Source organism: Papaver somniferum, unplaced genomic scaffold, assembly GCF_003573695.1.
Source record: "Papaver somniferum cultivar HN1 unplaced genomic scaffold, ASM357369v1 unplaced-scaffold_21, whole genome shotgun sequence".
Classification (NCBI taxonomy): domain Eukaryota; kingdom Viridiplantae; phylum Streptophyta; class Magnoliopsida; order Ranunculales; family Papaveraceae; genus Papaver; species Papaver somniferum.
Window position 1 is genome coordinate 7,930,175 of NW_020631041.1, and position 27,184 is coordinate 7,957,358.

Below are 27,184 nucleotides of genomic sequence, written 5' to 3' on the forward strand. Positions count from 1 at the left end.
AAGCTTCGGAGCTGGAGGAATTGATTGGTTGGCAGCATAAAATACATTGATAGGATTGTTTATGAACACATTCTAAGGTATATAAATTATGAATTTTGAAGTCACATAATAATACTGAAAATGCGCTTTGTTCCATGTTTATTTAATAAGTCAGTCTTCAAATTCTTTCGAGTTCGAATTTTTAGGGAAAGTGCAATGGGACAATGTATGCCCATTTTCTTATCTCCATTCAGCCATTGGAGATATTAATTTCAGAATATGGCTAAACTCCCACTGAGCTTTTCCTCTCTTTCCATTCCTTATTATAAACCTAAAATAATATCTACAATATCTCATAGTAATGAGAGAATAATACTAGAAAGGGAAATAACATAAAATAATACTAGGAAGGGAAATAACATAAAGAGAGAATAATATCAAATAATATCTAATCTATTACACCCCCTTAGTCGGAGCGGGAGAAGAGCAGACGCTCATACTAGCACGAAAACGAGTAAATAGCTGTCGTGGAAGGTCCTTGGTGAAAATATCAGCATATTGATTTTCCGAGGGGATGTGCAGTACATGAATATCACCAATACGAACGTGATCACGAACAAAATGTATATCAATCTCCACATGTTTGGTGCGTTGATGTTGAACAGGATCACCAGACATAAATACGGCACTGACGTTATCACAGTATACAATGGTGGCACGTCGTAGAGGTAGATGAAGCTCAAGTAGTAAGTTGCGAAGCCAAGTAGTCTCTGCAACGGCATTGGCCACTCCCCGATATTCAGCTTCAGCACTTGAGCGAGAGACAGTTGCCTGACGCTTAGAAGACCAAGAAACTAGGTTGTCACCTAGAAAGATGCAGTAACCAGAAGTGGATCGTCGGGAATCCGGACACCCAGCCCAATCAGCGTCAGAATAAGCAGTTAATCCAGTGAGTGTAGTAGCAGACATGAACAAGCCATGGTCAAGAGTACCCTGAATATAGCGAAGGATCCGCTTAAGGGCCTGCATGTGAGGCTCCCTGGGGTCATGCATAAATAAACATACATGCTGTACTGCATAAGTGATGTCCGGTCTAGTGAAAGTGAGATACTGAAGAGCTCCATCCAGACTTCGGTATAAAGAAGGATCCTCGATCACTGGACAAGATGTTGCACTTAGTTTCGAGTTGGTATCAACTGGTGTGGCCACAGGATTACATTTTTTCATGGATGCACGAGCAATTATGTCCTTTACATAAACTGACTGAGACAAGTAGAGGCCTGAAGATGAGCGATTAACAGAAATACCCAAAAAATGATGTAGCGGGCCAAGATCAGTCATAGCAAACCACAAGTAAAAAAATGACATTTAGTAACAACTCAGTTTTTTGTAAGGTGACAGTTCTTAGTTTACCTGTTACCAAAAATTAGGGTGTTGAATATCAGTAACAGTTTTTTATAAAACCCGCAACATATAGTTTTATATTACACGGTAACAGTTCTAAGATATCATTTAAGTTTGTATATGTAACAAATTTGGTACAACATATACTGTATACCCATGCTATTGTAACAGTTTGAATCTGTCACCACATTTCCTCGCTATAGTGACATTTTATTGGAGTAAGTGTCACTATACATCAGACTTAATGTAACCATAGACATCCACAAGTAGTTCTCATGGCGCCCACTTCCAAAATTATTAAGCATCCGAGGTTTCCTTCTCAAAGCCACCAGTATGAGTATTATAAGCGGACAAAACCTAGTTATCGTTCTAAATTTCTCTTTGTATCTTTCTCTTTTTTTATTTTCTGCAACTAAAGGCAGAGCTACCACCTCCTTAAAAATTGACACCGCCGAACCCTTTATGGCTTTATCCTAAAATCACCACCCTCCACCAGTCCCGCACCACCTTCTCCTCCTATTTTTTCCTCTTCTCTCTCTTTCTCTAGTCGCCATCACAAATTCAGTTAAGAGTCACTTCAAGTGAGGGAAACGACTTTCGATCAATTTTGATATTTAGGTATGTATTTTTATTTTATGTTCTTGTGATTCTTCAAAGTTGTTAAAATTTAAAAATAGAACCTAGGATTTCATTGATTTGGGGATTTTCGATTTTTTCCGGTTTTGAAAATTGGGTTAAAATATGAAGGTGAATATTTTGATATGAATTGGCTTTTGTTTCATTTTAGGTTTGTTAATTTTAGATTCTCTATTTTTGGGTTCATTAGGATTTTATTTTGTTAATTAGGGTTAGCAATTGTAAATTCATGAATTTTTTAAATACTAATCTTTATTTTGATCTGCGTATAATTTTTGTTTAACAATATGTAATTTGATATATTCTGATTTTAAGCCTGTAATTTGACAATATATGATTTTTAATTTACTTTCTTTATTTTGGTTTTATGGTTATGTCCGTGTGTTCTTCTGTATTACTTCTTATAATCTTGCCCACGAGTTAACCTGTATTTTGTCAAGTTACAGGCTTAAAATCCGAGAAAATGCAAAATACTGAATTTGGATGATAATATTGGGTTGTTTGTCGCGTTAGACTTAAGTTCTAGTGGGTGCTTATGTGTATTTTCTACCTCAATTTCATATCAGGCCAAACCTCACATGAGCTCCTTGTTCATTTGTTTACTTTTTGGTTGGACGAATAATACTACTTCACAGGGATTGCGAATATTATTGAATCCATGTAATGAATTATTTGTAAGCAAATGGTTTTCCTTCCAATTCAAGAAAGGACAAAATTACCTATAGGATACAGGGTTTCTAACTTCCTTGTTTACTTATTTTGACAGGTTAGTTTTATACCTATCGTGTCATATGAGTAATGTGATTTTTTTCTATGTCAGGTAATTGTGCGAGATTTGATTCTCCAGTTCACCGTCATGGAGGTAAGTACATACATTTCTTCGAGGAACAATTATTCACCCACTGCTTCATTATCTACTATTAGGTATTCCCTAGCTTCTTCATTGATACAATCTAAATGCCTTGTTTACGTATATAGAGTAAACAACTGCAATATTATAAGACGATACAACTACTAAACAAAAACTTATCTGTTTGGTCACTATCTTCTTTAATATCTGAACCTTTGTGCGTAAGATTTCTTTTTCCTTGTGCAAGGTGCCGTGTAGGCATACATAACAACTTTGAGAAATATTTAAATGATGCTGATACTTAAGTCAATCTTCTACTTTCTCATCAATTTTTAAACTCTTCCTTGAGATTTTTATGATTGTTTAATTAAAATTCACAACAGTGTTTCGCAGACCATTGTTTTCAAGTACTCGGAGGATCACTGTTTGGATATGTCAATGTGGTGAAAATTTGGAATGCTGGTTTCAGCGACCTTCCCTTGAATATGCGGTTTGGATCTCCAGCAATCGAGATCCTTTAGGACATCTTTCAGTTTCGCTGACTTGGTTGTTACTACCTAGGGAACTTGCAGCACCCAAAAATTTAAAGGTACTTTTTCCTAATCGTGTCCGTAATTATCGTTTTCTTTCAGTATTTAAGTGGAGTTAGCTAGTTCAATTCCCATCCCTAGTGAAGGTTATTATTATGTCCTTGTAGGATGATTGTTTGATAAGATAGAAGATATACTGTGCTGAGGTCGTCATAATGATCTTCGGCTGTTTATTATCTCGGGAATTCTACTTTGCATGCAGGTAATGAGAGGGTTATGCTTCAGGATATTACACTGATGCCTGTGAACCTGCGACTACACAAAATTTTGTAATAATGGCGAAAGCAAGACCTCTAGACAAGTTGCAGTGGAATTAACTCAGGAGCATTGAAGTTCAGAAAACTCTTCTACTGTAAACAAAAGAATAGTTTTATCTTTTGTTGAACATTTTTTTCTTTTTTTTTTTGCCTCGATGTTCTGTTGAAACCTTGAATGTCAAAATAAACAAGTAAATCATAAATAAAATATTTATCTTTTGTTGTGTCATTACGTTGAACCTGGAAGTCTCCCCTGATAAAGTGCCAGAATATGATGTTTAAGATGATAGTTTTATATTTTTATTCACCAATGCTAGCAACAGTTTATTGCAGAGTATGTTACTATAAACTGTCAACGGCAATAGTTAATGTAAAATCAGTTATGGTAGTAATTATTGAATAACATATATTCGTAAGAACTGCTACCGAAATGTACCAATAATGACAGTTTTACTGTTTATGTAACATATTTCAAGAACCATTCTGTAACAGTTTATATAAGCTTTCCGTAACAGGGGATTTAGTAACACTGCAGAAAAAAATTAAAATGTTACGGAAATACTACAATAACAGTTTGTAACTGTCACCTAACATCAATTTCTACTAGTGAACTCTCGTTTCATCAATGTAATAAATTTGCCAAGGAGATGATCGGTATTTGCTGTTAAACTGATGTCATCAACGTATAAAAGTAAATATGCCATCTCGGATCCAGAGCTTTAGACGAAGAGAGAGGGATCACATGTACTACCCCGAAAATCACAATTGGTAATGAACTTGGCAAATCGTTGAAACCATGCACGAGGGGCCTGCTTTAGACCATAAAGTGAACGACGAAGTCGACATACATAATCAGGGTGATCAGGATCAACAAAACCCGGAGGTTGATGCATGTAGACTGTCTCAGTCAAATTCCCGTGGAGAAACGCATTCTTGACATCCAGCTGATGTATATGACAAGAACGAGACACGGCGATAGTGAGCACTGTACGAATAGTTACTGGTTTGACAACCGGACTAAACGTTTCAAAACAATCAACGCCAATTTGTTGGGACTTACCATTTTCCACTAGTCGTGACTTGTGACGCTGCAAGGAACCGTCAGCATGGAATTTGTGGCTAAAAAGCCACATTGACCGGATAACATGTGCATCGCGTGGCCGGGGAACAAGTTCCCAAGTATTAGTTTTCAACATGGCAGTGTATTCATCTAGCATGGCTGCATTCCAGTTAGGGTCCCTAAGAGCATAAAGATGGAAGCGAGGCAACGGAGAGATCTTATATTTTGATTGAACATGAAGATTGAGTTTGTGATTGGGGCAAAAAATGCCTCTGGAGGCCCGAGTGACAGGATGAGATGGAGGAGGGATGGATGGAGTCGTACTATTGGGAGGATGGACAACAGTGGGTTGTTCATTTGAAGTAGTAGTAGCTGGACTAGTAGGTGTGGTAGCGGAAGAAGTGGGAGGCACTGTATGTCGGTGTCGGTGAGGGGGAGTATATGGAATAGGGGAATTGAGGATATTAGACGAAGGAGTTGAGGGATGTTTTTACGGGAAGGAAAGATTGTTAGCAAAAGAGTGGTGGATAGGTGAGGGAGAGGGTTCTGAGTCTGTATGAACGGTGGGAGTAGGTGTTACGAAAGGGAAAACAGTTTCGTCAAAGGTTACATGACGAGAGATAATGATTTTATGGGTGGTGAGATCGAGACAGCGATAGCCACGATGATTAGAGGGAAAACCAAGAAAGACACATTTGGTAGAGCGAGGAGAAAGTTTGTGAAGTGCGGTGGAGGATAGATTGGGATAGCAAAGACATCCAAAAATACGAAGATGATCATATGTAGGTTGTCGACCATAGAGAGCAAAGACAGGAGAACGAAAATGAAGAATTTTGGTAGGAAGAATGTTATGAAGATAGACCGCCATGTTAAGAGAGTCGGCCCAATATTTGGAGGGAATTGAGGCGTGAGACATAAGAGTACGAGTAATGTCGTTAACTCGACGAATCATACGCTCGTTCTGATGGGTGGTCTTGGTCCGAGTCTACCATTGCTGGGACGATTTGGCCTTGGCTGTGTACGCTGAACAGGAGATGCAGCAGCAGCCAATGCTGTCTGTGTAGAGTTTAGTGTTTGTTGAGAGCGCCGTATCTCTTCCGTTCTCAGTTGCGATCTTGCGGAGTCAAACTAGGCATAGACTGTTGAATGAAAGAGGCAACTGTGTTGTATTCCTCCGGAAGGCCATTGACAAGTTGAATAACCAAACGCTTGTCATTCATCGGGAAATCGAGATCACTTAATCGGTCGGAGAACGATTTAAGTTTATCACAGTAATCATCAACACCATTACGGTCAGTAAATTTAAGGTTAACGAACTTACTTTCAAGAGTTGCTGCGCGACTGCCTTTGTTGTCTTGAAAAAGCTTCTTAAGATGATCCCAGATTTCTTTGGCAGTTTTGCCTGATTTGAGAACGATGAGCATTAAATCTTTGGCCATGGTAGAGAACATCCACTGGCGACAAAGTGCATCTAGCTGGTTTACGGTAGCGGTATCGAGATCCGTTGGAGTTGCTGATCCGTCAATTAGAAAAGCTAGATTATGAGCTTGGAGATGGAGTTCGAAAAGGAAGACCCATGAAGAATATTCATCCTGTTTGATGTCCAGGAGAATGGGTATAAGGGTTTTGATGTTGTTGACAGCAAAGGCTGGGTGCAACTTTTTCGTTTCACCGGCCATTCTTAGAGAAAAAAAGAAGTAGGATTTGATGGATCGTTTTTAGGATGATACCATGTCAGAATATGACTAAACTCCCATGGAGCTTTTCCTCTCTTTCCATTCCTTATTATAAACCCAAAATAATATCTACAATATCTCGTAGTAATGAGAGAATAATACTAGGAAGGGAAATAACATAAAGAGAGAATAATATCAAATAATATCTAATCTATTAATTAATTCACCAAAGAAAAAAACAGCTTAGCTTAAACATTAATTAATTCACCAAAGAAAAAAACAACTTAGCTTAAACATCAAACGAAAAATGTCCCAGCAAGCAGTCATTTAATCACTGCATAAACTTCAAACTGAAAGCAGTTTTTCGCACCCAACAAACTTAGTAATCAAGGCTGCGTAGTTCCAAGGTAAGGCGTAATATCCGGCTTGACATAGATATATACTCACAACCCAGGCAGAGCTTGTGAGCCGTGTGCAGAAGCATGTAATAGAACTGATACACTGACATACATATTGATGTTTTTCAAATAGTGATTGTAGTAGTGGTAAAAACTGGGTCTTTTCAGACTTGTGAAGGTAACAAAATTTCTAGATTTAAATAAAATTTAGGAAAAATAGCAAACTGAAGTAAAATTTTATGGAGAAATAGGGGTTAAGATTCCACCAATCAACAATACTTATGTGATCTAATATTTTTTTACTATGCAATTTAAATAATTGGGTTGATTCTAAAAATTGCCAAGAGCAGATTTTCCAAAATATCAAATGTTAATCACAAGTATAATGCATCAAGAGTCTAAAACTAAGCATGCATTATCAAGGGAAAACACAGTTGATTAATAAAAACCATTTAAATCATTTTTATCAATGCAATTAATCATATAAAAATATTGCATAAATTAATAAAATAGAGATTACCACATAATTATTGTGAGAATGGTTTCCTCTGTCACCCCTTGGATTGGGTTTAGCTCCTCATCCCAAAAACATGATCATAAGATGTATTCATGGCTTAATAATGTGTTTTTATTGATGAAAATGGTGTAAAAAGAAGTTTGCAACGCTGTATAAATGTTACAGCGTCACTGTTACAAAGTGGAAGGGTCTTAAAAACAACGATAGTAGCACTAACTGCTGTAAAACAACGACAGATGGTTTTGAAATAAGACTGCTGAAGAACGACGGACTCTGCGAGTCTGTTCTTCGTGTTCTTCAGGTTCTTCAATGGCAGCAGCAGCAGCAGCACCAATTCTCTGTAACTTCCTCTACTCGTCTCTAAACTCCTCCTAACTCTCTCCTAAGGGTTTCTAACCCCTTTAATGACTTGAAACAACTCTTATATATCCCACAGACCCCAAATATCTCGTATAAATTCCGACTTTTTCTTTCTTTTTCTTCTCTGCGCTGTTGAGAGAATAATCGCTTCTGTTGAGCTTTTTCACGTGCTGTTAGCTATAAAATAGCTACCAAACTCTTTCCTAGACTTGAATAAGACCATGTACATGTTAATCCAGCGTCAAAGTCCTCCAGAAATCTCTCAAAAATCTCCTGAACTCGAAACAGAACACGTCTCTCTGTTGAGACTTTGAAACTCTCTCTCGGCCATTCCAGCCCAATTGGTTGGGTCCAATTGATTGTATCAGGCCTGTTTAGTCATGCATAGTCCATACGTACCAAATACAGCAATTGAATCTCTTAAAATCACGTCCAAAATTCGATCTTCAAATCTGCCAGACGCTGCATGCATTTTCCCGCCAAAATTTGCTTTTAAATTTGAGAAGTTGACCTCCCCTTATCTGTGGCTGGTCTCCCTTTAGCAGATGCCTGGAAATGGGTCACCCCTTAGTAATTAGGTTACCCCTTATCCAAAATCAAGGGTCCGTATAGCAAGTGTCCTCTGGGGCATTTTCCGCACTTTTTTCGGGGTTCCTCCGGGGTATTTCTGGGATACTTCCGGTACACTTCTGAGGCGCTTCCGGTACGTTATCAACGGAGGTCCAAATGCCACATTTTTAGCCAAATTCGCCGCAAGAGATTATTTTCCAAAAACACCTACAAATACATAAAATAACCAAATAAGTACAATATCGAGTACTAACAATATATACAAATGAGCTATATTAGACACATAAATGCGTCTATCAAATACCCCCAAACTTATTATTTGCTAGTCCCGAGCAAATCAAAACTACAAAATAAAATCCTAACTCACTGTCGCAGGCATCGTCGATTGCATTTAGCGTATGCAATAAGCCTTTAAACCCCTAGGTGGCCCTAGTGGCCGAGTTATAGTCTCGGGTGGGCTTACAAGAGGTATACCCACAAAACCTGTACTCCAGACCTTAGCTATCTACGCAGAACCTTGGAAGGCACTAAAGAATCTCCTTGGTTGGCATACTTATTGACTACAGGAAGAAGTACCCTGATGCGAAATTCCAATTGCTGTACACGAGTTTGCACTCAAGCATACTAAAATTCATATAAAGTGACAGAGCTCTACTCAGATAGTTGCACTATGGACATCATATTCGGAGTCTAAACTAATCACATGGATAGATCAAGAAGATGGATATAGAAAACATAGATGGTGTTGATGTTTACTAAGTGAACGACGTTTCCCATATCTGTCTGAAGGCCTCCGCCAAAATGAACCTATCCTAATGGATTGAGATACTAGTCTGACTAATATCAACACAACTGGCATATACAAGGGTACCAGTGGTCGACTTTATTGAATTTATTCCTTTTGGTCAAATGGTCTGGTCTCAATTTCTTTTTCTTTTCTTTTTTTTTTTTACTTTTTGGTAACTACCATTTTTTTTTTTTCATCTCTTTTTCTTTTTCAACTTTTTTTTTTTTTTTTTTTTTTTTTTCATGGTATCTCAATCACTCTAATTCACCCTAGCATTGGTAACAACTTGAATCGTGGGCCCCACCTATCACTTAGAGAAACATAGTTTAAAAACAAAATAAAATAAAAATAGAAGTGAAAAGGACTCAACGAGATATGGTGAAACTATCATGTTATTTCTAACACCTGAGCTCTGTGCTTTTATGAATAGACTCTTTAGATGTTTCCATCTAATCAGATTGGTTCCTCAAACTCCTACAATCAAAATGCTTCCATCCACTTAGATTAGTTAGTGCAATCCTCAATAGGCATAAATTTCTAGGCTCTGGAGTTTATTTATTGCAAAAATGTGACAAAAAGTGTTTCTTCCCCACCCCCAAACTTAAATCTAACATTGTCCTCAATGTTCTAAAGATGAAATTAAAAGCATGAACAAGGAGAAACTATTACCACTGGAGGAAAAAGAAATAAGGAAGGATATTACCGTATCACATGAACGCGGGAGCCTCCCAGTAAATGCTAAATTTATAGTCATTAGCTAGACATCAAATACCTCAAAAAGAATTGTCACCTTCCAAAGTCGTATACCAATAGTCGAAACAATTGTGGGTCCATAAGACCAAATAGAACTGCCACGAATAGGAGACAAATGCTCAAGATTAGAAAAATGAGCAGATAGAGCAAACCTGATCTAAAGTTTCTCGCAAGACAACTGGATTTATCTCGGGTGACCACTTGGGCTTCATATGAGTGTCTCGGCAAACAGCTTCATCCGAAAAACGGGTCTCTAATATATGGATTTTTTCCTGGACATTATCAGGAGGATCGGGTTGTGGAGTCTGAATAGACTCATGGAATACCTCACTAGGCTCGAGTCCCAAGTTAGGGACTTCTAATAGGGATAATTGACGGTCACAAGAATCATTACTAGCCCCAAACTTAGGGTTTTCACTACTCTCACACAAACCTCTCATTATTGCTTGAATTTCCGGATCTTCCCAGTCCTTAAAATACTCAAGAGATTCTTCTAGTTCTCTACCCCCAAACTTAGAATTTTGTGTGCCTCTACAATGACTAGTCACAATGTTCCTAATTTCTAGACCATCGGGTTCTTGAAAAAGGTCAATTGCTTTCTCTAAGTCATAATCAGGTGGTTCATCCTCAGCTTGCTTCATATCTTCTATGGTCCACTCTAAGGCTTCCTTATTTTCTTGAAGCACGGTCTCTGGCCTACTTTCCTGATCACTATCCAAATCGGAAGCTATAATCACAGGGAAAGACTCGGGTGGGCCTAAAAATGTATAATTAGACTCCAACTCAGGAGGCTCTTTTAAATACGGTATTAAGATAGACTCAGAAGCTAGTAATGGTTCGAACCTATTTTTCCATATATCAATATCTAACATAGGAACAGAATCCAACAAAGCATTAACTTGTTCAATGTTACTATTATCATCGAAATCCAGGCTAAAATGGGATAAACAACTCTCCAATGTATTTTCCGATACGATGTTTGGTAATGACTCCTGAACTAAGGTTCCTATCATGTTCACCTCTTCAATACATGTGTTATCTAGCTCAGAATGTAGCTTGTTTACATTAAAAATATTCAGCTCAATAGTCATATTACCAAAAGACAGATTCATAATACCATTTCGACAGTTTATGATCGCATTAGACGTAGCTAAGAATGGGCGACCTAAAATCACAGGTATTTGGTTCTCTGGGTCGGGGACAGGTTGGGTATCTAGGACCACGAAATCCACTGGATAAATAAACTTGTCGACCTCAATAAGAACATCCTCGATCACACCACGAGGGATTTTAACGGACCTATCAGCTAACTGGAGTGTTATCTGGGTAGGTTTCATCTCACCAAGTCCTAGCTTAAGGTACACATGGTATGGCAGTAAGTTCACACTGGCTCCTAAGTCAAGCAACGCTTTCTCAACACGGTACTTACCTATTGTACAAGCAATGGTAGGGGACCCTGGGTCTTTATACTTAGGAGTAGTGGTATTCTGAATAATAGAACTCACATGACTAGCTATGAAGGCTTTCTTCTGGACACTGAGCTTACGCTTTCGCGTACACAAGTCCTTAAGGAACTTGGCATAAGAGGGAATCTGCCTAATTGCATCTAATAATGGAAGGTTGATATTAACCTGCTTAAAAACCTCCAATATATCATTAAAGTTGGACTCCCTCTTAGTCGGAACTAGCAGCTGGGGAAACGGGGCTCTGGGAACAAAGTGAGGCTCAACAGGACCCTCATTGGTCTCTTTGGAGACTCTATCAGTCTCCTCATTTTCTGGCTCAGCAGGGTGAACTACAGCATGTTCACTATCAGGCATGGCGACCTTGTTGTCAACTTTCTTTCCACTTCTTAGGGTTGTGACAGCATTCACATGATTGTACGATTTCTCTCCTTAGGGTTAGGATCAGTACGACTAGGGAACCTTCCATTTTCTCTCTCACTTATAAACTTAGCTATTTGTCCTACTTGAAGTTCTAATTGGCAAGACTCTGGGAATTATTCTTCAACTCTTGCCTAGTTTCTTGTTGAAAGCTAAGGTGGTTCTTTGATAGCATTTCATGGTTATTTGCTAACATAGTGAGAGTTCTCTAAGGTAGAGATCTTTTTCTCGAAGTGTTCTGAAACTGGGTTTGACCTGAAGAGTTCTTAAAACCAAAACCTGGGGGAGGCTGAGAATTGCTAGACTGGCCTTGACTCTGGCCCTTAGACCAAGAGAAATTAGGATGGTTTCTCCAACCAGGGTTGTAGGTTTCTGAGTATGGGTCAAACTTCTGACGGTTCTCAAACCTAGAGTTGTTATAGACAGCATGGGCTTGTTCTTCACTAACTGACCTTCCCAAAATGAATTATCGGGCTCTATTCCACAACTAGAGACTTGAGAGGCTCTATTAGGTTCAACAAGGGACCTATTTTTAGTCTGACCCATTTCTAAAGCTTCTAACCTTCTGGATAAAGCAGCAAACTTAGCATCTGACGCAAAACTCGTATCTACCATATTGGTGCTACTTCTATTGACCAAGAGTCTTTTAGGGGGTTCAACACAAGATTCCCACTGTTGGGATTTTTCAGCGATAGCTCCTAAGAAGGCAAAAGCATCATCAGCATTTTTACTAGTGAACTCACCAGCGCACATAGACTCAACCATGGCTTTGGTCGAATAGTCTAAACCATCATAAATAATCTGTACAAGTTTCATATTATCAAATCCATGGTGAGGACACTGAGATAGGAGATCATTGAATCGCTCTAAAAACCTATAAAGAGACTCTCCCTCTTGTTGCACACTAGCACTAATTTTCTGCCTAACAGCTGCAGTTTTATGCTTAGGGTAGAATTTCATATAGAAGGCAGCGATAAGTTCCTGCCATGTTTCTATGGATTCAGACGGTAGGTTTTAAGCCAGGTCTTGGCTTTATCTCTCAAGGAAAAGGGAAACATTTTAAGTTTCAAGACTTCATCAGTAAGGTCTTTATCCTAATTGTCCCACAGATTTCCTCAAAGTCCCTAATATGAAAATAAGGGTTCTCATCATCTTTTCCTAAGAATATAGGGATCATTTGAAGAATACTAGGTTTTATCTCGAAATTAGCCGTAGTGGCTGGCAATTTAATGCATGAAGCTCGGTTGGTCCTAGTTGGGAACATGTAATCTTTCAAAGTTGCCATCGCTGGCACAACAGAAGTACTAGGGGTACTATCCTCACAAAGACAGATTCTCAAAACAGAAGTTTCCAAAAACAGGGCTCTCCAAAGAAAGTCTTCGAGCTCCCTGCTTAAATCAGAAGAACTACTAGGTTTTTCGCTAATCAATCGACCTAGAGTATCTCTTTTCCAAGCCCTAACAAAATCGGGCATACACTAAAAAGAATTCAAAAAGAAAAAAATCCTAACAGAAGGTTCTAGCAAACACACAGCAGGCTGACTCGACTTTACCACAGCAAACCTAAAGATTTCTAGCAAACAACAAGCATGATGGCTCCACTTAGATTGTTTCTAGACCAGCTTCTAATCCTTCGAAAGGGAATTCGTTACAATTTGAGCAAACCCCTCTGGAATCAATCCGAGTTAAAGCAAGTTGAATCGAGGCGAGGGAAGCTCAGTGGAGCTTTGATACCCAAAACCTCACCGATCCAATGCGGCGCAGTCACGCATTCAACTCGCAGAAACCGTCAAGAACTTCGAGGTGTGCTTAAAAGAGTAACCAATATTTTTCGAATGATTGTCCTGTTAAGCTCGATACCCTATAGGTCTCTTTCTAGTCCAAATTTTAGGCTTAGGTTCGCTTTAGGTTTCGTTTTCCTAAGGCGGGCAAGAAGGGAGCGGTGATGAAATCCGAACCCTTATCTTATATGGTCCAGTCCTTGCCCTTTACTAGGAATTTAAAAACAGTCCATATTCAAGTCCTCAGCATATATTCACCTTAAGGAGTCCAGTAACCCGCTTGCAGGAGATTCGCGGGTGTTTAGAATTTTACCTCCCGTACCAGACGGGCGAAGAACCGCTGAAGTCGACTCGGGCCACGACTCCTATGCCGTGTGCGAACCCGAGGGGCCGAGACGATATTGTAATCGTCGTCCTTCCCTGCAAACAGTTTATATTTAAGGGTACCCTTCCGTAGGGTTTAAAAATAAAAATAAAAATGTCCCAAAATTAATGTCCAAAGTCCATAAAAAAAATACAAAAGAAAAGAAAGTCTAATAAAAAAAATTACAAAAAAAATGTCTCTCTTTTTTTTCTCTTTTTATCAAAATAAATAAATAAAATTCTTCTTCTTTCGCTCCTTTAGCTTTGCTTTTCGCTCCCAAACTTTAAGTAAATCACCACAAGCTTTGGAAAATTGTCTTTCGCTCCAATCTTCAAAAATCTGCAAGGAAACAAAAAAAACCAAAAACGTAAAGAAGAACAAAATAATAAAAATAATAAAAATCTAAAAAAAATGCTAACTAAACACAGGTCCGCGTCGGCGGCGCCAAAAATTTGATGTTTTCAAATAGTGATTGTAGTAGTGGTAAAAACTGGGTCTTTTCAGACTTGTGAAGGTAACAAAATTTCTAGATTTAAATAAAATTTAGGAAAAATAGCAAACTGAAGTAAAATTTTATGGAGAAATAGGGGTTAAGATTCCACCAATCAACAATACTTATGTGATCTAATATTTTTTTACTATGCAATTTAAATAATTGGGTTGATTCTAAAAATTGCCAAGAGCAGATTTTCCAAAATATCAAATGTTAATCACAAGTATAATGCATCAAGAGTCTAAAACTAAGCATGCATTATCAAGGGAAAACACAGTTGATTAATAAAAACCATTTAAATCATTTTTATCAATGCAATTAATCATATAAAAATATTGCATAAATTAATAAAATAGAGATTACCACATAATTATTGTGAGAATGGTTCCTCTGTCACCCCTTGGATTGGGTTTAGCTCCTCATCCCAAAAACATGATCATAAGATGTATTCATGGCTTAATAATGTGTTTTTATTGATGAAAATGGTGTAAAAAGAAGTTTGCAACGCTGTATAAATGTTACAGCGTCACTGTTACAAAGTGGAAGGGTCTTAAAAACAACGATAGTAGCACTAACTGCTGTAAAACAACGACAGTTGGTTTTGAAATAAGACTGCTGAAGAACGACGGACTCTGCGAGTCTGTTCTTCGTGTTCTTCAGGTTCTTCAATGGCAGCAGCAGCAGCAGCACCAATTCTCTGTAACTTCCTCTACTCGTCTCTAAACTCCTCCTAACTCTCTCCTAAGGGTTTCTAACCCCTTTAATGACTTGAAACAACTCTTATATATCCCACAGACCCCAAATATCTCGTATAAATTCCGACTTTTTCTTTCTTTTTCTTCTCTGCGCTGTTGAGAGAATAATCGCTTCTGTTGAGCTTTTTCACGTGCTGTTAGCTATAAAATAGCTACCAAACTCTTTCCTAGACTTGAATAAGACCATGTACATGTTAATCCAGCGTCAAAGTCCTCCAGAAATCTCTCAAAAATCTCCTGAACTCGAAACAGAACACGTCTCTCTGTTGAGACTTTGAAACTCTCTCTCGGCCATTCCAGCCCAATTGGTTGGGTCCAATTGATTGTATCAGGCCTGTTTAGTCATGCATAGTCCATACGTACCAAATACAGCAATTGAATCTCTTAAAATCACGTCCAAAATTCGATCTTCAAATCTGCCAGACGCTGCATGCATTTTCCCGCCAAAATTTGCTTTTAAATTTGAGAAGTTGACCTCCCCTTATCTGTGGCTGGTCTCCCTTTAGCAGATGCCTGGAAATGGGTCACCCCTTAGTAATTAGGTTACCCCTTATCCAAAATCAAGGGTCCGTATAGCAAGTGTCCTCTGGGGCATTTTCCGCACTTTTTTCGGGGTTCCTCCGGGGTATTTCTGGGATACTTCCGGTACACTTCTGAGGCGCTTCCGGTACGTTATCAACGGAGGTCCAAATGCCACATTTTTAGCCAAATTCGCCGCAAGAGATTATTTTCCAAAAACACCTACAAATACATAAAATAACCAAATAAGTACAATATCGAGTACTAACAATATATACAAATGAGCTATATTAGACACATAAATGCGTCTATCACATATCCATGTCGACAAGACAGAAAACCCCATCCTATGATACTACATATAATAACACCACCAAAAATTTACACCAAATGTCCCTTAACTTATCTTACCCCAAAACTTACATCCATACAGTACTCATCACCTCAGTTGAAATCGAATTTAGAGACTAAAACTCTTTAAGACAGCGGTGATAATTTTCTGTGCTTTAAAGGATTTTGGTGTAATATAAAAGAGAAAGGGAAAAGAGTATGAGACAGAGCGTAATCAAAATGAGATCTCTTTACGTTTATATACATAGAGAGTAAATTGGTGTTAGGCTAGTTATGCATGGCGAGACCGTGAGACTATATATATATAAATCGTAAGGTTTGTCACACTTGTGAGTAGCGAGCAGGGCCGTAGCAAAATTTTTAGGGCCCTAAACAAGCTTACTGAAACAGGGTCTATATAAGCATGATAAAAAAATTCTTGCAATTTGATACAAAAGATATCATAGATTGTCAAACCAAACAAATTGCAAAAGTAAAATAAATAGAAGGCTAAAAATAAAAAATAACACTTTATCTCATGACAAAAAGGCATCTCCTTGCCCCGGCACGAAATCATTAATTATATTATCAAATTTCATATTATCTAACATCTCAATATCAATATATAACATTGCTAACCATTCAATTCTTACGACTTTGTCGATCCAAGGTAACTCTTAATTAGCTTCAACTTAGAGAAACTTCTTTCGGGCAAGGTAACTGTGACATGAATTTTCAATAACATTTTGCACACTTGTCTTTCTTATAAAAGCACCGTGGGCTCTTGCATATTTGTCTTTTTAGGAGCAATGGTTAGAATTGGTATTTAATAACTTCCCGATTCAATGATGAAAATTTGATGATTTTGATTAGATTTGTTTATGATCAGGTTTAGATGATCATAAATTGATGAAGAAGAGAAGAAAAAAAAATAGTATAATAGAAGAAAAAGAATAAGTGGTAGAGTTATAAGTTAAAGGCTAAACTAGTCATCTCCGCCTTTTAAGATATCCTTTATAAGTATAAGGAAGGTGGCCTAATCAAATCATGGTTCAAAAAAAAAAAAAACGGTCATGCCCAAAAGATCGTTATACCGGCTATTTCAATGATAGTAAATTCCGTATCTTACTGTCTTTACCACGTCTCACATATCTGGAATCTGATAACTCAGTACAGGTTTTCTATCCAAGAAAATTCAGAAAGTTGTTACGTGAGTTTAATGCCCTACAATTGCTTTCCAAGTTGTGACGGAGAATCTAAGAAAGTTGTATACATGAACCTACAACAACTTTATTAAAGAGGAATTAGTCGCCTACAACAACATTATTGATGACACACTGGTAGGAATACGATACTAGTGAGTAGGCAGCGGGGTTAAGTTCAACTGACATGTCTATAGTCCATAGGCCTTTAGGAAGGACATTGAAAATTCTACGGTCAAGAGCCCCAGGCTTTGACGACATTGATCGAGACTAGTCGATGTTATCACTACTCATTAATTTTTTATTTTATTTTTTTAACAAAGGTTGATGTATAAAAAAAAAAGTAATAAGGCCCGGAAGCCCCATTTTAGTTAGTACATTTGGTTAGTCTCCAACCTTTATTTTGTTAAAATTATTCAGCTATCTGGAGTCAAGAATGACTTTCCGGTGAGTAATCAAATCTCTGAATGAGATAGCAAAAAATCATTTTTGATGGCCCCCCAGATGTGAATGGGATAATCTCTATGATTGTTTCTGCTACACTTTTTGGTATCGTGTGAGCCACTACTCTTCTATTTTTTTTCATTCCAAAGTGACCAGCACACTGCGAAAATGATTAGTGGCCAAATCTTCCTTCCCCTATTTTTTCCGCTTCTAAATTTCCAAGCTTGCAGTTGAAAAGAAATCGTGTCTCCTTACACACAACTGATATTGTCACCATTTATGAAATATGACCATACTTTGTGGGAGTACTCACAGTGTAACAAGAGATGGTCTACGGATTCTGGCAGATAATTGCAAAGACCACATGTTGTAGATTGGATTTGGCAGCCTCTTTTTAATAGATTATCAACCGTTGGCATGGCATTTTGAGCAGCTGACCACATGAAATATTGACATTTCGCGGAACAAACTGCATCCATATGCAAGAGTATGGAACCTCATTTAGTGTTGCAGGTAGTTGTTCTACTAACCAGTTGTAGCATGCTTGAACCTTGAAACCTCCTGATGTAGTGCAACTGGGCTCATCTTCTTCTGGGTCATTAAGAGTTGGACGAATGCCCAATATTGCAAAAAGCTGGAGCAGCTCTGGCATTTCTTGAGTATTGAGGTTCCTTTTTAGTTGCAAATTCCAAGCCCCATTCTCCACCAAATCCTCTAGAGAAGCCTCTTTGTTTGTTGCCAATTTGAATATCTTTGGGAATTTGACCTTGAGAGCTTAATCACCGATCCATTTGTCATACCAGAAATATATTGCTTTACCATTGTTGATCTGAAGATTTGTAAGATGCTCCACTATTTCTTTTTGTTTTTGTATATTTTTCCATACACCTCTTCCTTGTGGTTGAGTTAAGTCTTTAACCCATAAAGAATCAGATTTTCTGAACATTTTTTTCTTGAACGACTCTTTTCCAGAGATACTTTTTTTCCTTGGAGAATATCCAAGACCACTTTGAGAGTGGAGCTTTGTTTGTAAGCCTCAAATTTATGATTCCTAATCCCCTAATTTCTTTGGCAGATTTATTTTATCCGATGCAGTCCAATTAATTTCCTTTTATTTGCTGAGGAACCCCTGAGAAAATTCCTCATGATTTGATTTAGTTTTTTTCCCACACTTGCTGGCATTTGGAAGATGGACATAGTATATAGGGACGCTGGATAGATAGGTTAGCAATACTCTCCATGGTTTAGTGAAAAAATTCCTTAACCGAACCGTTTTTTGGGACCATTATTTTATTTTTTTAGCGACGTGTTCGGTTGAGAAATATTTTTTTATGATGTAATCGAATAAGGTTCGGTTGGAAAATATGTTTTGCAACTAACTGAACTAATGTTCGTTTGGTAAATGTTTTTTGCAACTAACCGATCTATGGTTCGGTTGGGAAATCGTTTTTCCAACTAAAAAAACTGACCAGTTCGGTTGGGAAATGTTTTTTTCAAATGACCGAACTAATCAGTTCGGTGGGAAAATAGTTTTTGCAACTAACCGAACTAAACAGTTCGGTGGGAAAATGTTTTTTGTAATTAACCGAACTTATGTTCGGTTGGAAAATGTTTTTTTGCATCTAACCGAATTGGGAACCAAAAAAGCCAAGGTGCCCCAAAAAAATTATGGTCCCAAAAAACGATTCTTTAAAAATTATTAACGTACCGCCCAAAAAACCAGAACAAAAACCGTCCCTCTTACTGCTCTCTCACTGATGGGCCTAAAAATAGCCCTTCGTAATCCCACAGGGCAGGGGCCATGTATGATGTAAGGAGGCGTTTATATCTTGTTTTTGGCTCGGTACGTTTAGAACTGCTTGTCCGTATTATTCTGGCATCCCCAGTGCCCCGCCCCATCCCCAGTTCACCTATTCACTGCATGCGTTAATTTGTTTGAATGTTCTCTTAACTGCAGCTTTTTTATGGAAGTTCTTGAATAAGTGCGTACCAAACCCCGTCGGTAAATTCACTTTTTTTCCCTGAATCATCGTATGGACATGAGGATATATACATTTTTTTCCCTTAATCATTAGACCTTCAGTTTTTGTCATGAAATTTGTATTTGAACACTTTCCATTTCACCATTTGTGTTTATGATTAATATCGGCTACTGTTACATTAATGTTGTTCAGCAGATGGTTATATTCTTATATATTTCTTGAGTATTTTATACTAAATAAGTCTCTATTTTACTTGAACACTTCAACTTGCCGTAATTCTGTGGGAACTCAATTTAGGTTAAAGGATTCTTGTCATACTACGTAATAATTTTCTCATCCATTGGAGGTCAACTGATGAAGATGTATTTGTGGTTCTTATTTAGATTGGACTTTTCGTGGATACGATTATAATTCCCGAATATCAAAAACAGAAGCGTTGTCTCATTACCTGTACGACTGGAAAGGTAAATTAAAAAAATAGTAGTGATAATAATAATATATTAAAGTTAGTTTGGTCAATATATTTAGTTTTTAAAAAAAAAATATATTATTGTTTGGTAATAAATATTATTGTTTGTTTTTTGGATGAATAATACCCACGCGGTGTATGACGTCATCAATGATGCCATAATTTTTAATAATGGCAGAAATGTTTTTTTTTCTTTTTTTCTCTCTCTTAATAAAACTAAATAAATAAAAATTTAAAATTGAAATATTTTTTGAACCACATGTCCAAAAATAATAGATTTTATATATTCGGAAAGCCCCCACGAGAGCTTTCCAGCGAGTACCATTGTTGCTATGTTTCAGAGCTTTTAATTTTTATCTTATGCATGCTAAAAAATAACTATAAAATGAACTATATACAAGTTTATTATATAAAATGAACTAATTTAATGAACTACCATATTAGCTAGTTCACTCTGTAGAATGAACTGTCATGATTAAGTAACATACGAGTTCATTCTATAAAATGAACCGGTATAATAAACTATTATTACGAGTTCATTCTACCATGTGAAATACCATTAGGGATTCATTCTACAATATGAACACCTATCACGAGTTCATTCTACAATATGGACTATCACTTACGAGTTCATTTTATGATATGAACTACCATAATGAACACCTATTACGAGTTCACTGTACAATATGAACTACCATACTTGATTATCATTACGAGTTCATTTTAAATATGAATTATCAATCCTACAATATGAACAACCATTATGAGTTCATTCGATAATAAAAACATATATCACGAGTTCATTCTACAATGTGAATTAGAATAATGAACTACTATTGTGACTTTATTCTTAATAATGAAGTACTTTTATGAGTTCGCTCTACAAAACAAATTGCTAGCATATACGAGTTCATTCTACGAAATGAACTGCTAGAAGTAGAATGAACTACCATGTTCTAAAATAGTGTTCATTCTTGGATATGAACTATTATTATATCGAAAAAAATAAAATTTCGAAACATAGTATAATGGGTATTCATTGTGTAGATCTCGACGAGACCTTTCCGCATAAATAAAATTAATTAATTTTCGACTTATATTTTTAGAGATATTTCATTTTTAAGTTTTTTTTATTTATTAATTTTAACAAGAGAGAGAAAATAAAAAGAGAGAAATTAAATAAAAGATGCATGTGAGGAAGAGAGAAAATAAGAGAGATAAAGAGTATTTTAGATACTTTAATATTTTTGAATAAATAAGGACTAAATAGAACTCTTTTTTTTGTTGGTAGACCAAATTAACTTGGGACCACATAAAATAGGACCAAACAATTATTTCTAAAATAATTTATAATTGATAAATATATGTAAGATCTGTGAAATAATTGACGATCTTCAAAAATACTCCATTTAATGTAACCATGATCGAGAAAAAAGAACATTATCTTAGAATTTTGTATAAAATAATAACGCTTATGGAGATTTTAAAAATTGATTTTAAGAAAATATTCAAAACCTTGGTTAATATCAAATTTCGATTGTTGTTGTTGAGGAAAAATTTTAATGGAAAATGGGTCAATGGATCTAGTGAACAACTAAAAATTAGGTATAGGTGAAATGAACATTAAATTCCTAGACAATTATATCCCTGGTCGTTAATAAACTAGGTATAGGTGAACAAAGAAAAAATCATAACTTCCAAAATATATATCGGATTTTAATAAAATGGATGTTTTTGGAAAAGGATTTAGATCATTTATATAACAAGATCCATTATTGGTAATAAAATTGAAAATACGAAGGTACCCTTAATACACCACAAGCTTTTAAATATTAACCCATAAGTCCTTTACCAAGTGTGATCGTCTATAAGTACAACAAGTTCGGTATACACTTTGTGTGATAGTCTATGGATAGGAGATCAAGAAAATATAACAACAAAGTGTTCACTTGATAATAAGTATGATATTAAAATGAAACACTATAGGATCAATATCAAGTGACTTGAATTAACGTACGTGTGTAATTTACTTAATTATAATAACAGTGATAATGCGGAAAACAAAGTAAATGACACAACAAGATTTTGTTAAAGAGGAATCCGCAAATGCAGGAAAACCCCGTGACCTTCTCCAGTTTTGAATACTCTCATAATTATGCTGCTATACTAAATCTAATACCAACTTCTTATAATTGAGACCAAGTAGACTACCCCTAGCTACTTAGTTTTCTCAGTGTCCCTGCGCCTTCGACTTCTAAAGTCACGCACGTGAATAACAAGTCCTTTGGATCGTATTTCAAACAACAAAGGAAGAATCTGTTTGGTAAACACTCTAATCAATCTTTGCTAAAAGATATTATGAGTCATTGAAAAAGGCGATTTCGTTCAAATTAATAAACTCCTTTGTCTAGTTAAATCAACCTAAAACTTGATCACTGAAATAACCAATTTTTAGATTTGCAATCAATCAATATAGAACTCAAAGAGTAGTTATAAGGTGATGCCAATCTTACACAACCAATAAATCAAGTTTATCAAAGGTAAACACGGTTATAGTTGGATCCTAGATGATCAAGGTTTGTGTACTATATTTACAAGATACGAAAACTAATAAGAAAATATTCTTCATCTACAAATCTTCGTTTGGCTTCAATAACCTTCACAACACAACTTGAATCCTATTGTGATCAATCACGCATAGAACGAAGTCTCTTAACACTGAATTATCACAAGATTTCTTTAGATCCGAAAATGGTTCTAAAAATCTCGTAAATACTTTGATCTAGTTTGAGTGACCCATATGTCAGAATAAAAGGCTCTCAAGGATAATCAAACTAGGTGTATTCAAAGTTTCAAAAACCGTTAGTCAATCAAATCAATAATCGAAAACTACAACAACAATGTAGTTATCTAGTTTCCCACGAACGGTACTCGTAGAGCTTCTTGATCCCACAGAAGTGTTTAAACGAGTGGTCATAAGAGATTTCGCCTAATTAGGGTACTTTCCTCTCCGGATAGATGGATCCTAAATAAACAACAAGAATAAAATTTATCTGGCTCTTAGGATAGTTTGCAAGTAATAAAAAATAAATTATTTATAAACCAAGGTTTTTTAAACAACAACCAAATTCCAAAACCGAAAATATCTCAAGATATGCAATAAATAACTCCCTCCGTCCTAGTTTAGATGCCGAAATAGTACTTTGCACAAAGATTAAAAAACACAAAGAGAATAATTTTGTTTCCCACAATTATCCTAGGTTAGTATTTAAGGTTCCTAGTTTTAGAGTTTTTGGTTTTTGTTGTTTATTTGGAAAAATTAAAATTACAAGAGGTATATAAAGAGAAGTATATAAGAGTGTGTTTAGAAATTGAAATACAAAATTCTCCATGTTATGCCCTGATTCCAAGTTAAGGGCTAATCAGGATAAATTGTGGAAAAATATGAAGTATAACAAGTATTTTAGGAAAAAAAAATCCCATATTTAGGCATCTAAACTAAGACGGAGGGAGTAATTTCGGTTTTACTATTTCCAATTAATGTTAACCAATATTTCGGAAATCTCTCATACTTCTATTATTAGTATAGCACATTTACTAACATTCTCTAGAGTGTATGCTTTAAATGCTAGAATTAAAATCATATAAATTGAAAATCATACTCCATGCGTTTCAAAAAGACTGTCCGCTTTGACTTTGTCAATATATTAAATATGCTATATTATTTTACTTGGCTTCCCTTAGAAACTTACCTATTTTAATTTAATAAAAATACTATAGCAATAAAAACTACCTAAAATTGTTAGGAGGATTATCAATACGAAATATAAAAGGAATATTAAAAGATATCGAATTTATGGAGTATAAACTTTATAAGGAATTTAATTTTGGATCCAAATATATATTCTCTTTAAAAAAATGAAGGATATATTTGTTTCCTTAATTATACAAATTTCTTTAATATTTTAGATCGGGTCCCTTTAAAAATGAATTTATGAATATAATTTTTTTAGGGTATGTTAGAGAGTTCATTGGAAAAATATGACTATAAACAGAAGCTGGTGTAGCGAAAATGGAGTAATAAAATGCGTTTCAATATTTCGGTTCGGGATCACCTTGAGCATCAAAGAATATCTTTGAACAATTAATGATAAGAGTTATGTACATGTTCAAATGATGTTTACGTATAGAAGTTTCTATTAGAAAATCCTAATTCCGAAGTCACACAAGTCATGAAGAAATATGTGAATATTGGAAACTCGGCTTTGATTGGGATCGGTTCTACCATGACTCACAATGTAAGTTGTGACCGGTTATACCATGCTCCCCAAGATAGGTTTTGACCGGTTACACCTTACTTCCCAAATTAGCTTGTGACCGGTTACACCTTGCTTCCTTGTGACCGTTTACAAATAACTTCGCATTGTAGCTTGTGACCTGCTACACCTTGCTTCACAAAGTATAGCTTGTGACCAATTACAACATGTCACATAATCTGATTTTAAAGTTGTAGTAATAACGGTAAATAGGATTCAAACTCTAAGACTTGTGAAGATCAGAATTTCTAATTTTAATAAAATTATATATACAAAAATATTACAAAAATGGGTTAGAGGAAACCAAGACACTAGAGTCCACTATTACGCAAAATTGAATGATAAATATTTCAAAACTCTATTCAATTCTTAAGTCCTCTTTTATCTTTAATTCACTATCAATCATATAAATTCTCAAACATTATTTGTAAACCTTAAGCATAGATTATCAAGAGATTTAACCAAGCATAACCTATCCAACTGAATGAAAAATAATTAAAAAAATCATTCAAACAATTAAAAACTCTTCAAAAGCAGTGATTAAGTAAATAATAAAATAAGAGAAAATGAAATAGTTACTCATTTATGCTGCGTAAATAGCTTCCTCCATTCCCTTGGTTACGAGGAAATCATCTCATCATAGTAAACATGCTCTAAAAATATTTATTTATGCTCAAAAATGGTTTACAAATGATGAACACGGAGAAATGATTAAAAATCGGGTTTGTAACCTTATATTTGTTACAAACCGAGCTGTTACAAAGAACAATAGTAGTGTAGTGCTGCTGTCACTATAGCGATACGACCCACGCTCAATTGTCGTTGTCACTGTTGAAGAACGACGGTTCCTTGTTCGTCTCACAACATCAGAAATGGAATTTTTCTGCCACTTGATTTTCTCGACTCTGTGATGCTCCTAACTCTCTCCTCTCGACCCCTAAATCTCGACTCCGTTTCTCTGTGATCCCATCAATATATTTATATTCCTCAACCTCATTTAATCACGCCATATCTGTCACATAATCTTCATTTATCATTATTATTCTCACAGCCAAAATTTCTCTTTTTTATCAATTCCTCGTGCATGATGCTGTATTTCTTTCATTGTATATCTTATTCACGTATCTTTGAAGCACAACACACTCCCATCTCATGCATTACACGCATCTATTCGTGCCAAACTCAAAAAAAAAAAAAAAACCGTGAAAGCTTGTGGGAACTGTTTTGGATTGAAACACCTTATTCATCCAAAATTTGTCCAAACAAACACTCATACCAACATTCTATAATAATATCACGTCTGTTCATGAAATTCCAGCTGTTGAGTCCAAATTTTGATCGAAATTTCTGCCAGGGAAGAAATGGTTTTCCCGCAAAAATTGTTTTTCTGAATTTGAGGAGAAGGGTGCCCCTTATCCAGTGGTCGCCCCTTATCCATTTGCGAATTCCGTATAACACATGTCCCTTTGGGTGCATTTAGAAAACTTTTTGAGCCGATTTTTCCACAAATGTTTATTGCCCAAAAATACCTACACACACATAAAACACCATAATAACTACAAAATCGAGTACCCAAAATACAGAAAATTAAGGACAATGCAGACAAAAAAAATGTGTCTATCAAATACCCCCAAACTTATTATTTGCTAGTCCTCGAGCAAAACTAATCTTGAAAATAAAATCCTAACTCACTAGGTGGCCCTAGTAACCGAGTTATAGCCTCGGGAGGGTTTACCAGAGGTGTACCCACAAAACCTTTACTCCAGACCCTAGATATCTACGCAGAACCTTGGAATGGCACTAAAGAACCTCCTTGGTTGGCATACTTACTGATTTTGGGAGGAAGTACCCTGATGCGAAATTCCAACTGTTGTACACGAGTTTGTAATCAAGCATACTAAAATTGATATAGAAGTGACAGAGCTCTACTCAGATAGTTGCACTATGGACATCATATCTGGAGTCAAACTAATCACATTAAAATATCAAGAAGATGGATATATAAAAAAACGTAGATGGTTTTAAGGTTAACTAAGGTGAACGGTGTTTACCAAATCAGTCTGAAGGCCATTGCCAAAATGAACCTATCCTAAATGACTGAGATACTAGTCTGACTAATATCAACACAACTGGAATATACAAGAGAACCAGTGGTCGATAATCCTAACTCTAGGTCAACACAACTGGCATATACAAGGGTAACAGTGGTCGACTTTATTGAATTTTATTCCGGTTGGTCTAATGGTATGGTATCAATTTCTCTTCTTTCATAATTTTTTTTTCATAGGTAACTCAGTCACTTTATTTAAACCTAGCAGTGGTAACAACTTGATTTGTGTGCCCCACCAAATCACTTAACAGAAAAGAAAAATAAAAACAGAAGTTGAAAAGGGCTCAACGAGATATGGAGAAACTGCCATTTTATTTCTAACACCTGAGCCCTGTGATTTAATGAATAAACTCTATAGATGTTTTCATCTAGTCAGATTGGTTCCTCAACTCCTATAATCAAGATGTTTCCATCCACTTAGATTGGTTAGTGTCATCCTTAATAGGCATAAATTTCTAGGCTCTGGAGTTTATTTATTGCAACTAAAAAGTTTCTCTCATACCCCCAAACTTAAATCTAACATTGTCCTCAATGTTCTAAAGATGAAATTAAAAGCATGAACAAGGAGAAACTGTTACCATTTGAAGCAAAAGAGTTAAGGAAAGATATTACCGTGTTGCACGAGAATGGGTTACCTCCCAAGAAGTGCTAAGTTTAAAGTCTTCAGCCATACTAGGAAAGGATTAGTCACTCAAATAAT

At 36.1% G+C, this 27,184-nt stretch overlaps 1 protein-coding gene across 1 annotated transcript in view; it reads left to right on the top strand.

Moving 5' to 3' along the window:
• LOC113340217 (LEAF RUST 10 DISEASE-RESISTANCE LOCUS RECEPTOR-LIKE PROTEIN KINASE-like 2.2) overlaps positions 1–27,184 on the top strand; it is a 59,010-nt gene that overhangs the window by 20,165 nt on the left and 11,661 nt on the right. The gene's annotated exons all lie outside the window — the stretch shown is intronic.